Here is a 12,161-nt window from a genome sequence, read left to right as displayed (position 1 = left end):
CCCTTAAAAAATCCACTTAAAAAAAATCCATATCAGCCACACAATCTTCCTTTTTGTATAAAAGTTTCTAATAAAACATCAAATTATCTCTTATGTACTTTAACATGGCTTAATCAGGATTTAAAGAAACTATGAAAATAGCAAAATATAGTAAAGTCTACTTTAAAACAGTTCCCTGTAATTGAATTGTTTACATACTTCTCCAGCTTGTGAGTTGACTTTTCCTTGGCATTTGGACTTTGGTAATGAAAAAAATGAGAATGATTTAATGTCAAAGTAAGATTTTCTCTAACAAGATTTCATTACAGATAATGAAAATAGCCCTGACATATCTTTCTACAGGAGATTTCACTAAACAAATCACCTTAGAGGTAGTACATGTTTTTGCATGAATTCATAAAAAGAGAATTTAACTGTCATAACAAATTATTACCAATAGAAACCACTACTTAAAGAAATCTGTCATTCATTTTAATGTATGTTTCCAAAAGAAATCATAACTGGATGCATTTAACACATCGTTACATTCTTGATCATAATATCCTAAAACAATTTAGTTACTGGAGGTCATTTGACTAGATCAATTACTCTTGTACGACTTTTTATAAGTATACCTTTTTAAATTCAGTTAGCTGTATTTGAATTTACATATCCAAGGGCATAAATACTATGTTTAAGTATACAGAAAATCTCATTTTCAGTTTTCCTATTTCTTAAAATATTTAGAAATGTTTTCCACCAAAAATGACTCAAGAAATCATACAAAATGACAATCGTAAGAGTGATGTTGTATTTCTGTTTGTAGTCAATGAAGAATTTCTTCCTTAAATTCTTACAGAAGTTCTCATTGCTTCATAGAATAAATCACAAAGTGACTCTTTATCTTCTTTTTCAAAAGAAAAGTAACAAAAAATAGTTTACTTGCCACAAGCCAAACACACATACCCCTGCATTTGGAATTATCCCATGCAATGCTTCTAGCAGTGTCCTTAAAATATGAAAAACAAAACACAGCTGATAGTGTAGTATATTTCTAAAATGTGTATGGCTGTGTGCAGAGCAAATGAAACACTTAATGAGACTCTGCAGGTAAAAGATGACTACCATCCCAGACTGAAGCTAATAATACCAATGAGGCTTTTTTTTTTTTAATTTATTTATTGGACAGACAGAGATCACAAGTAGGCAGAGAGGCAGGCAGAGAGAGAGGGGGAAGCAGGCTCCCTGCTGAGCAGAGAGCCTGATGCGGGGCTCAATCCCAGGACCCCGAGATCATGACCCAAGCAGAACACAGAGGCTTAACCCATGGAGCCACCCAGGCGCTCCGAGGCTTGTTATTTTTTTTTTTTTTAAAGAAATTTCATTATAGTTCAATTGCTCTTTTAAAGATAATATTAAAAGGTAATGCTTCAAAAAAAGGGGGGGGTAATGCTTATTGTTTCATTACTTGCCTAATACGACACAAGAACATACATTATCTCAATTAATCTCATAATGGCCCTAAGAAAGGTACTATCATTCTTTCCTTCTTTCAGGTGAAGAAATAGAGACTTACGAGGGCTAAGGAACCTAAGATCATACAGTTATTAAGAGGTAAAATTGTAACCCAGACTTGAAACCCAGGTATACTAGCAGCAGAGCCAGCAGGAACTATGTCTGCTTTTGCCAGCCACTTACATCTCTCAACACTTAGAACCTGGTGTTCATAAAGTATGTGCTGAATACAGAGTACCAAAACCCAGGTTTGCTTCACTTGATGAATTCTCACAATGCAGGTACTCGTAAAATGTTGAGTGACAAACTAAACTAGGGGAAAGCAAATAATATTTTTAATGTCATGCGGGGTCATTTAAAGAACATGAAATGAATCACCTCACAAGAATATAGGATATTCCAAATTTGTCTACTAGTAAATCCAGATTTTCATATATCAAGTTTGAGGAAAAGGAGGTTAACTTTTTAGGACTTGTACAGTCCACAGAATGGAGATATTATGAAGAAAAAGTAGAGCACACATGAGTACTGGAGTCAGACCTGGATTCAAATTCAATTAACCTCCACTAACTTGTTTACATGATGTAAGCAAAATTCTTAACTTCTTTGAACTTGAACATCCCCATAACAAAATGGAGATAATGATTAGCTGGTGGACCTTTTATGAAATGGTCCTAAATTTCATTTAGACCTAAATGAAATTCTAAATTATACGTAAAGTGCCTCACACACTACAGACTTTCAATAACCAATGATTATTATCTTATCCAGTATAAAGATATATCCATGACATAATCATGAATACCATGCACAAAAATTCACATTTACATTAATTAATTCACATTTACAGAATGCAGAACTTTTAACAAATGCATGCTTAATACTTTGATGAACACTATAAATATAAGAATATACTTTAAATTGCTATAGGCCAACACAGTTTTCATTTGTATTAAAAATGCATATGATGAGTTTCCTGGGACTTTTTATATTCTATCTTCATGTATAAAATCTACAAGAACAAAATAATCGCTGCAGCTGTTTCATCAGCAGTATAAAACCAGTCAGCAGTAATATATGTGATAACACAATCTTAGAGATATCCCACCTAATAAATTCTGGTTAAATGTCTTAAACTGCAATGATGTCAGTCAAGGTTAAAATTAGAGCATCAGACTCATAATTATCTTTGCTAATAAAGCAGAGTTGTAATATGGACTATCCAAAACAGCATGCAACTTAGAAATTACTTGTATTTAGCTCTGAAATATATATGGCTACTTCCGCAGCAGACTGGTCTTCCTAATCATATTTTGTTTGTCAATATTAAAATTAATTTGCTTCTGTTAACAAGCACTGAGGGAGTGGTGATAAAGGAAAGTGTGCTGGGCAGAGGGGAACAACTAAGATGAAATTTTAAATTTACCTAAAATAATTTATGAAGAGTTGACTGTGTTCCTACTTCTTGACCAAAATAAACAACAGGTTCAATAGTTTCTATCAAACAAAAATCACTGATATAAATCTCATAAGCTGCTATAAATAACCTTCGCTTAATTAAAAATTTCCAAAAATGCAAAAAAAAGTACAATGTTAGGGATACTGTATATAAAATGTAAAACCTCTATCTTTATTTAGATCACTGATTATTTCAGAAAAAATACTGAATTGGACATGAAAGAGTGAGGCAATTATAATGTACTTCTTTATTATAGGTCTTAAAAAAAAAACAAAAACTGTTCCCTATCATAAAATATAACTGTTAACCTAAGAGCACAACAGGTTTTTCCAAATCCAAGATTCCAGAATATTTAGGCACATTTAAAAGCAAACAGTTAGTAGTTTGTTTGTTTGTTTTAATCTAGTTAACTTTGGAAAATTCCTTTTTGAAAACAGGCCCAACTTTTCAAAAAGTAATTTTGATTCTTGTCCTCTAAGATGTTAGATATATTTTCTATATCATTAAAGTGTAAAATTGAATAAGTCTGATTTCTTCCTAATTTCACTCCGCTGATTTTGCCTTGTTACAACAGATTTTTTTTTTAAGATTTTATTTATTTATTTGACAGACAGAGATCACAAGTAGGTAGAGAGGCGGGGGTGGGGGGGGTAGTGGAGCAGGCTCCCTGCTGAGCAGAGAGCCTGATGCAGGGCTTGATCCCAGGACCCTGAGATCATGACCTGAGCCGAAGGCAGAGGCTTTAACCCACTGAGCCACCCAGGTGCCCCAACAGATTTTTTTTTTAAATAACAAGATGTCTATAACCAGTTTTTAAGAATTATTGAATAATACTAACTTTAACCTCAGTAGTTCTTTGAATTTAATTACTTTTATGCAGCTGCAGAAAAAAACAGACCATTTAGCTTTTAGGCATATCATTTGATGAACTTTTAAAAAAAAATTTTTAAATTTCTTATTTTTAAGTAATCTTTACATTCAATGTGGAGCTCAAACTTACAACCCCGAGATCAAGAGTCACATGCTCTTCTGAGTGAGCCAGCCAAGTGCCCCACTACTTTTTTTTTAAATATTAAAAATAATATGAATGCAGATACCTACGATCCTATATCCTAACAATTCTTTTTTTCTTTTAAATAGGCTCCACACCCAGTGAGTGCAGAGCCCAACAAGGGGCTAAAACTCACAACCCTGAGATAAGACCTAAGCTGAGATTGAGTTGGATGCTTAACCAAGTGAGCCACTCAGGGCCCCCTAAAAGAACTACTTTGATTTTTATGTATTTTTTCTATCTGTGTGAATGTGTGCGTATGTATGTATGTATGTATGTATGTGTGTGTATATATAGAAGATTTTTTTATTTGAGAGAGAGAGAGCCCGCGTGCATGTACCTGTTAACGGGATGGGGCAGAGGGAAGGAGAGAATCTCAAGCAGACTCCCCACGGAGCATAGAGGCCCACATAGGGTTCAATCTCATGACCCTGAGATCATGACCTGGGCTGAAATCAAGAGTCAGACGCTTAACCAACTAAGCCACCCAGGCGCCCCATATCCATGTATGTTTTTATAGAATCCCCTATAGAAAGAAAAAGGAAAGACTATATATAGCTATGTACAGGAATAATTTATTAATAAGGGTTGGGTGATTACTGGAGAGAAATATCAAACAAAAGAATCTAAAACCCACAGGTGATTAATTTATAAAACAACAGGACCAATATATACAATCATAGGCATTTATGATACATATATGTTTACTTGTTACAATGCAGCCTTAAAAATGGGCAAGATAATGTTGAAGAATGGTTAGCAACTCCCCTTATTAGATTGGGCCAAGACTTGGCATAAGATACCAAAAGATGCCGAAGTTAACCAAAAGGGAATCCAGCCAGTACCAGTCTGGTGAGGTGTTTTTTTTTGTTTTTTTTTTTTAAAGATTTTATTTATTTATTTGACAGACAGAGAGATCACAAGTAGGAAGACAGACAAGCAGAGGGGTGGGGGGAAGCAGGCTCCCCGCTGAGCAGAGAACCCAATTCGGGGCTCGATCCCAGGACCCTGAGATCATGATCTGAGCCGAAGGCAAAGGCTTAACCTCCTGAGCCACCCAGGCACCCCAGTCTGGTGAGTTTGATACAAGAAAAATCCAAGATAGAATCCATTTCTGAGACATGCTGAGCCACAATCACAGAAAGGAAAGGGTGTGACTGATAGGTCAGGGATTAAGTCTAACCGGGAAAGAAACCTCTTTGAGTCAAGGAGATTTTCCTCATTCAGGTACAGAATAATTATTGAATAATCCAGAATAATACCTAGCTCCCTGGGAATAACCACCAAACTGATTGCTAAAAAAGAACTAAAAATTCTTCCATGGGAACATCTAAGAAAAAGTAGAATATCTTTAGGCAACTGGGAGAGAGGGGTTTGGTGGGGTGGAGAGTGTATCTATATAAAGTAAGCGAAAGAACAACTTCACAAATTTCTGAGATACAGTCAACTTTTGTACTATACCCCCTATCTCTACTTAGGGGGTAGAGGAGTAAGAGGATGGACAGAGAAAACGTAATTCTCTTCTCCTTCCCAGTAGTATCAAACAATTAAAAAAAATACTTAGGATTGGGACACCTGGGTGTCTCAGTCAGTTTAGCGGCTGCCTAAGGCTCAGGTCATGATCCCAGGGTACTGGGATCTAGCCCAGCATCAGGCTCTTTGCTCAGCAGGGAGCCTGTTTCTCCCTCTGCCTGCCATTCCCCCTGCTTGTGCTCTCTCTCTGACAAATAAAATCTTTAAAAAAATAAAATACTTAGGATCAAAAAGCATCTCACATGCTCTGTTTTAGAGTACTGAGAGGAAGTGAAGAAAGAAAACTGGGAAGGAAAGGGGCGCCTGGGTGGCTCAGTGGGTTAAGCCTATGCCTTTGGCTCAGGTCATGATACCAGGGTCCTGAGATCGAGTCCCATATCAGGCTCTCTTCTCAGTGGGGAGCCTGCCCACCCCTCTGCCCTCTGTCTGCTGCTCTGCCTACTTGTGGTCTCTCTCTGTCAAATAAATAAGTAAAATCTTTAAAAAAAAAAAAAAACTTGGGAAGGAGAAACATAGACTGAAAAACTGAACTGGTGGAAGCTGGCAGACGGACATGCCCAATTTCTTAGGAACAGCAAGGCATGAATGAAGAGTTACATAAGGAGCTATTTCCACACAGAGAGGGGTCTGAGGCTTTAACCAGCAGGGCAGCCATTTGTTTTCTAAGTAGCTAGTATTCTTATCTTCAATATTCCAAATTAATAAGTTTGTGGTAAACTACTCAAACAATTGGACACTTTCCCCAAGAACATGTCAACAGAAGGATCAAGAAGAGCAACTGCTGCCTTTTTTTTACACTGAAAATACTGAAGCACTGATGCTAAAGCTCACATACTTTTTCAAAAAAAATAAATCAGATAAAAAGTGACCCAAAGGTCAATAGTGGTGAGTTCTTTTTTTTCCCTCAGGTTATACAACACAAATCTGTTGCTCTTTTAAGAGCAACACTCATGCATCCACATATTAGTAAATTTATTTTATATTTAATTCTAAATATGTAGTGTTTTGTACTATACAGCTTTAAAAGATAAAATATGAAGTTATTGTTGCTTAATACCTCATTTTACATAGCTATCTGAGAGACAAATTACTAATAAATACTTAGAAGTTTTAAACATGAGAATATATATGTTAGGAGTCCATTGGAAAGAAAAAGTATTTTGAAAACTGGCTAATAAGCAAAAGATATCAACTAAGATTAGTAAGAGTTAAATAGTCCCAACTACCACCTTGGAACCTGGGCATCTCTTAGCTTCTGGTCACTTATATGTACTAAATATAACCAAAGAAGATGAGGACAAATTGAGAAATGTTCTTATTCTAAAGCACTCAAGGAAAATGCCTGCTAACATAGCTCCTACCAATCTTTTATAAAACTAAAGAGAGGAATAGGACCAATGGCATTGCTTGGTCAATCTTTCTGAATTGAACACATACCCTAACTAAAGCTGTTATTAATAATACCTTCTGCTTGGCTTCATATTAATGATAGATACCTTTTAAATTTTATTTTAAGTTAAACTGTAATTTAATTACCATAGCAATTCACCTTCTTAGACCCTTATTTTAAAAACATGTTTACAGTGGACATTTATTTAAAACAGTCTCTGTAGCCAAAGACTCTCACCTTTAAGTCTACTGTTCATCTCTATTTAAATTCCTAGCTCATATTAGAAATGAAAAATATTAATAATAAATATAAAAATAAAGGAATAAAATAAAGAAGAATAAAATGACACTAATGTTTTTTAAGCATTAGCTTGTGCCAGGCATTATTCTTATTGCTGTGTCTGCTGTACAAACTGAAGTTTGACCAAGTATGTCTAAGGCTTCAGAGCTCCTATTGAGAGATTTTTCTATTAAAAAATTTTATTTATTTATCAGACAGAGAGAGAGAAAGAGAGAGAGAGAATGCACAAGCAGGGGGAGCGGCAGGGGCAGGCAGAGGGAGAAGCGGGGTCCCCACTGAGCAGGAGCCCAATGTGGGACTCGATCCCAGGACCCAGAGATCATGACCTGAGCAGAAGGCAGACACTTAACAGACTGAGGCACTCAGGCATCCTTCCTAATGAGAGACTGAAGAGGGTTTTAATTCAGCACTCATTTCCAGAAGCTACTCTCAATTAGTACAACATAACATTGTCAGTCTAAATTCTCCCCCTAGCTTTGAAAAGTAGGAAAATTTTTTTTTTCCTGAGTCTATGAAAAAGAGTGTTCACCAAACAAACTTATAACGTAAATGTGACTCAGAGGTAAGATTTTCAACTCACATGAAAATTTTTTAAGAACCGTAGAGGGGCACCTAGGTAGTTCTGGAAGTTAAGCATCTGCCTTCAACTCTGGTCATGATCCCAGGATCCTGGGATCAAGCCTCACATTGGGCTTCCTGCTCAGCTTTTTCCTATGTCCCCCACCCCGACTTGTGCACGTGCGTACTCTCTCTATATAATAAATTAAATATTTTAAGAAAGAACAGAAGAAAGAAATATTTATATATGTACATAATTGATATATTTAAAACACTCTTGGCGATTCATTCCAAGATTCCCCCAAAACCTCTCTGGACCAAGCTTTTATCCTCATTTCTTATTCTTATGGAATAATAACAACTCTCTTTAAAACCATTAATAAGAAAATAAATTCCAAGCTGTCATTAATTGAAATGTGTGACCCTTTCCTTTTTGAGGCAGCTAGCAAGAAGGGAATGAGGTATGCAAAGAAATGATGTCACATCTCTTTTGTTTTTTGATGACTACATATGGCAAGGACCACTAAAGAGACTCACAATCTACCAAAACGAAAAAATATTTTTAAAGAAAAAGTCATGCTTTCCAAATCACTATATCCCTCTAAAGAAAATATTAAGATGTATGTGAAAAATCATTGAATAATTTTATTGTATAAAAATTTATTAAAGCGGCACATTAAATTAAGAGGCCTCAACTATATAAATACACAGAAATAACAATTCAATCCATTTCACTACAAATACACAGAACTAAAAAAACCCAAAATGATCATTTTTCACATGATACAAGCCATACTGACCAAATTAAATCAGAGCTTATAATTAAGACAAAATGTACTTATTAAGAATTGTATTTCAACATCAGAGGAAATAAAGATAAGAAGCAAGGAGAGAAAAATGTGGTCCAATAAGTAAATCAATTCTTCCACCAAAGTGTTTAATTAGCTTAAAGGTAAACATTCATTAATTGCCTAGAACTCCTTGAGGAATAAAACATATATAATCTATCTTCTATATATAAAATTGTAACTATGTATCTAAAAAAGACATAAAATCTTGAGTGTAAAATGGAGACAAAAATTCTACAATGAAACTGAAAAAGAAAAACTGTATTTTTTTTTAAAGATTTTTATTTATTTGACAGACAGAGATCACAAGCAGACGAGAGGCAGGCAGAGAAAGAGGAGGAAGCAGGCTCCCTGAGGAGCAGAGAGCCCGACACGGGGCTCGATCCCAGAACCCTGGGATCATGACCCGAGCCGAAGGCAGAGGCTTTAACCCACTGAGCCACCCAGGCGCCCCAGAAAAACTGTATTTTTAAAAAGTCATGCACGAAACCTTTTTAAAAATAAATTAGGATCTAATATGGAAATCTAGACAATATACAGATACATATAAATAAATAATTCAGGAATAAAATGGCATGGTTAGAAAACTAGAAAAAAAGCACAAAATCTATTTACAGCTAACACTAAGGTTAAACAGCAGGGGATTTAGCTGTGGAACAGAATGTTAACCTTTAAAGCCTCAATAAAGTGAAAATGTAACTCATAAAAATTGAGAAATTACATTTTGAGGGAAATAATGTCCTAATTTTTCATAAAAGGAATTAACAAGTTTATCAAAAAGTGGGACCTGGAGTTAAAAAAACAAACATAATGACCTGAAACCCTTAACTGCTCCCCCCCTCACACCCACAACCTCATTCCACAACTAAGAGGCAGCTCATGGGAACTCATATTTTTTTCAGGAAAAGAAGCATTTATTTGACACTAAACAATTCTTTCCATTTTCTTTCTTCTGTTAATTGAAGTAAATTAACCACACTTGTATTTATTCCCTATAATGGTGGCCTAAGTTATTTAGATCAAAGCTCCCACAGAAAACTATAAAAGCGGAATAAAATCTTAAAGGTATCAAAAAGACCACAAGACAATAAGTAATCACCAATCTCCAAATATAGGGAAAACAGAAATCTGTGAGGTCATGCATCAATCCAGAGAAAATGAGACACCTTGTTTAGACAATCTCCCAAAGAAAGCAGTGGGGGAAATAAACAGAACTCAAAATCCTGCACAAGGTGGAAAGCGTAAGAGGAGTCTCTTACCATAAAAAATTAACATCCCAAAGGACTGTACTCCCAAGGTGAGTGAACAAGACATGGAAAAGTCCACAATAAATCCTAACTGGGATGACCACAGGTCCTAGATTTCCCAAGACAGTCTAGATTATAACACTTCTTTTTACGTCTCAAAAATGTTCCAGTTGGATGGCACGTTACATGGTCACCCTAACGATCAAACTGGTTTCAATCCTCTGGCTATCCTACCAGAAAAATGTCAAGCCTTGAATATGGTTTAAATGTGGCTGTGATAGACTGTCTCTGAAGATGACTGCCAAAAACTCCTCCTTGTGTACATCAGGAAAATTCTCAGAGATTCAACAAGAACCAAATAGAACATCTAGAAATAACAAATACAGTAAGTAACATTTAAACCTCACTGGTTGAGATTAGACACAACAGAAGAAAACTTCAGTGAGATGAAATATAGCATAGCACAATACAGCATAAAAAGAAGAAAGCTAGAAAAATCAGAAAAGAGATATAAAAGATAGAGTGAAAAGGCTGAGCATCTATTTAAAACATTTAGTTTAATCAGAGTCTCAGAAGGAGGGGGAAAAAAGGAACAGAGGCAACATTTAAAGTGATGGCGTCTGAAATTTTTCCACTTCACGAAAGAGCAATCAACAGATACAAGAGGCTCAATGAATCCCAGGCAGCTTACGTAAAAAGAAATCTCCACTTACATATCATAATAACACTGCAGAAATGAAATATAAAGAGAAAAATTTCAAGTAGCCACAGAAAATAAAAAAATTACTTTAAAAGAAGCAACAAACTAAGCAGAATTCTCCATGACAAAACCAACTGAAGGCTGCGACTATCTTCAATGAGTTGAAGGAAAGGATCTATCAGACTAGAATTCTACACTCAGCAAAAACACAAATTACCAGTGTCAGGAATGAAGAACAAAGGCATTATTGTAAATTTTATGGACATTTTAAAAGAAAACAAGTGGAAATTCATTCTAGTAAATTTGACAATTTAGATAAAATGAAGAAAGTCAAAATCCACCAAAATGACACAAGAAGATAGAGGAAATTCAAACAGTCCTATAAATAAATCGACTTCCTGTGAACAACTGAGAAGGGTCTGACATTTTACCCAAGTTACTCAAAAACTAACAAGTTATCCTACCACAATTTCATAAATGCCTGCAGAAGATAGGAGACTCCTAGGCCGGGGGAAAAGGACTTCATTATTCACCACAAAGCAGACAACATGACTTTTACATTTGTATCCAGTTCCTTTTGTCTCTGCTATCTGCCCATGGCAGCAATCTAAAAGAGGCACAGGTAGATAGTATGTACACAGAGGATGTGTGTCACAGCTGAAGAACCCCAAGCTTAGAAAACTACCGATCTCATATGGAGGCTGCAAGCAAACCTAACAAACCTTTGCCCTGTAGAAAGACCCTATGTCTGTATTTCAAGGCTTTTTGTTACATAAACACTCTTAAAGGATAGTCTGAGATAAAAGCTGTAACAAGATGTGCAGAAATGCTATACAGATTTGCTCCCCAACTCTATAATTTAAAAAAACTGCCCACAAAGAAAATTCCACTTCTAGTTAGACTAACCAGTGAATTCTGCTAATTGTTTAAGGAAGAAATATACCCGGTCTTATAAAAAATCATCTTTGTAACAAGAAAAGGATCACTTCCCCAACTCATTTTATGAGTATACTGTAACCTCGATACCAAAACTTGATAAAAACATTAGGAGAAAGGAAAATGGGCCAAGTAAATTCATGAACATAAATGTAAAAATATGAAACAAAAGATAAACAAACTGAATCTAGCAATATTAAAAGTACTACAAGTCAAAGCCAAGTTAGTTATTCCAGAAATGGAAGTTTGATTAGCAATTTTAAAAATCAACATAATTTTGCACATAAGTAAATTTTATAGTATCAATAGATCTTGAGACAGAAAAAATATTTGATAAAATTCATTATTCATTCATTCATTGGCATGCTTAGCAAATTAGGAAGAAACAGGAATTTCCCTAATCTGATGAGGATTGCCTACCCAAAACAACCAACTAACTAGAACCTAGAGCAAACATAAAGATGAAATGTTAAACAGACATGACCCTATTAATATCCCCAAACAGTATAATAATGCAAGAAAAAGAAGTGAAAGGTATAGTATTTGGAAAGAAAGACACAAAACTGAGGTTTTATTTGCAGATTTTATGATTACATAGGTATGAATTTTTTTTTTAAGATTTAATTTATTTGAGAGAGAGACAGT

The 12,161-nt window shown here is 35.2% G+C and overlaps 1 protein-coding gene across 1 annotated transcript in view; it reads right to left on the bottom strand.

Moving 5' to 3' along the window:
• Positions 1–12,161, bottom strand: part of GTF2F2 (general transcription factor IIF subunit 2) — a 154,528-nt gene that overhangs the window by 84,035 nt on the left and 58,332 nt on the right. The window lies entirely within an intron of this gene.

The sequence above is a fragment of the Mustela putorius genome, unplaced genomic scaffold (assembly GCF_011764305.1).
Source record: "Mustela putorius furo isolate JIRA1106 unplaced genomic scaffold, ASM1176430v1.1 tig00000179_pilon_pilon_pilon, whole genome shotgun sequence".
NCBI classification, from domain to species: Eukaryota; Metazoa; Chordata; class Mammalia; order Carnivora; family Mustelidae; genus Mustela; species Mustela putorius.
This window is presented reverse-complemented; position numbering and strand designations above follow the sequence as displayed.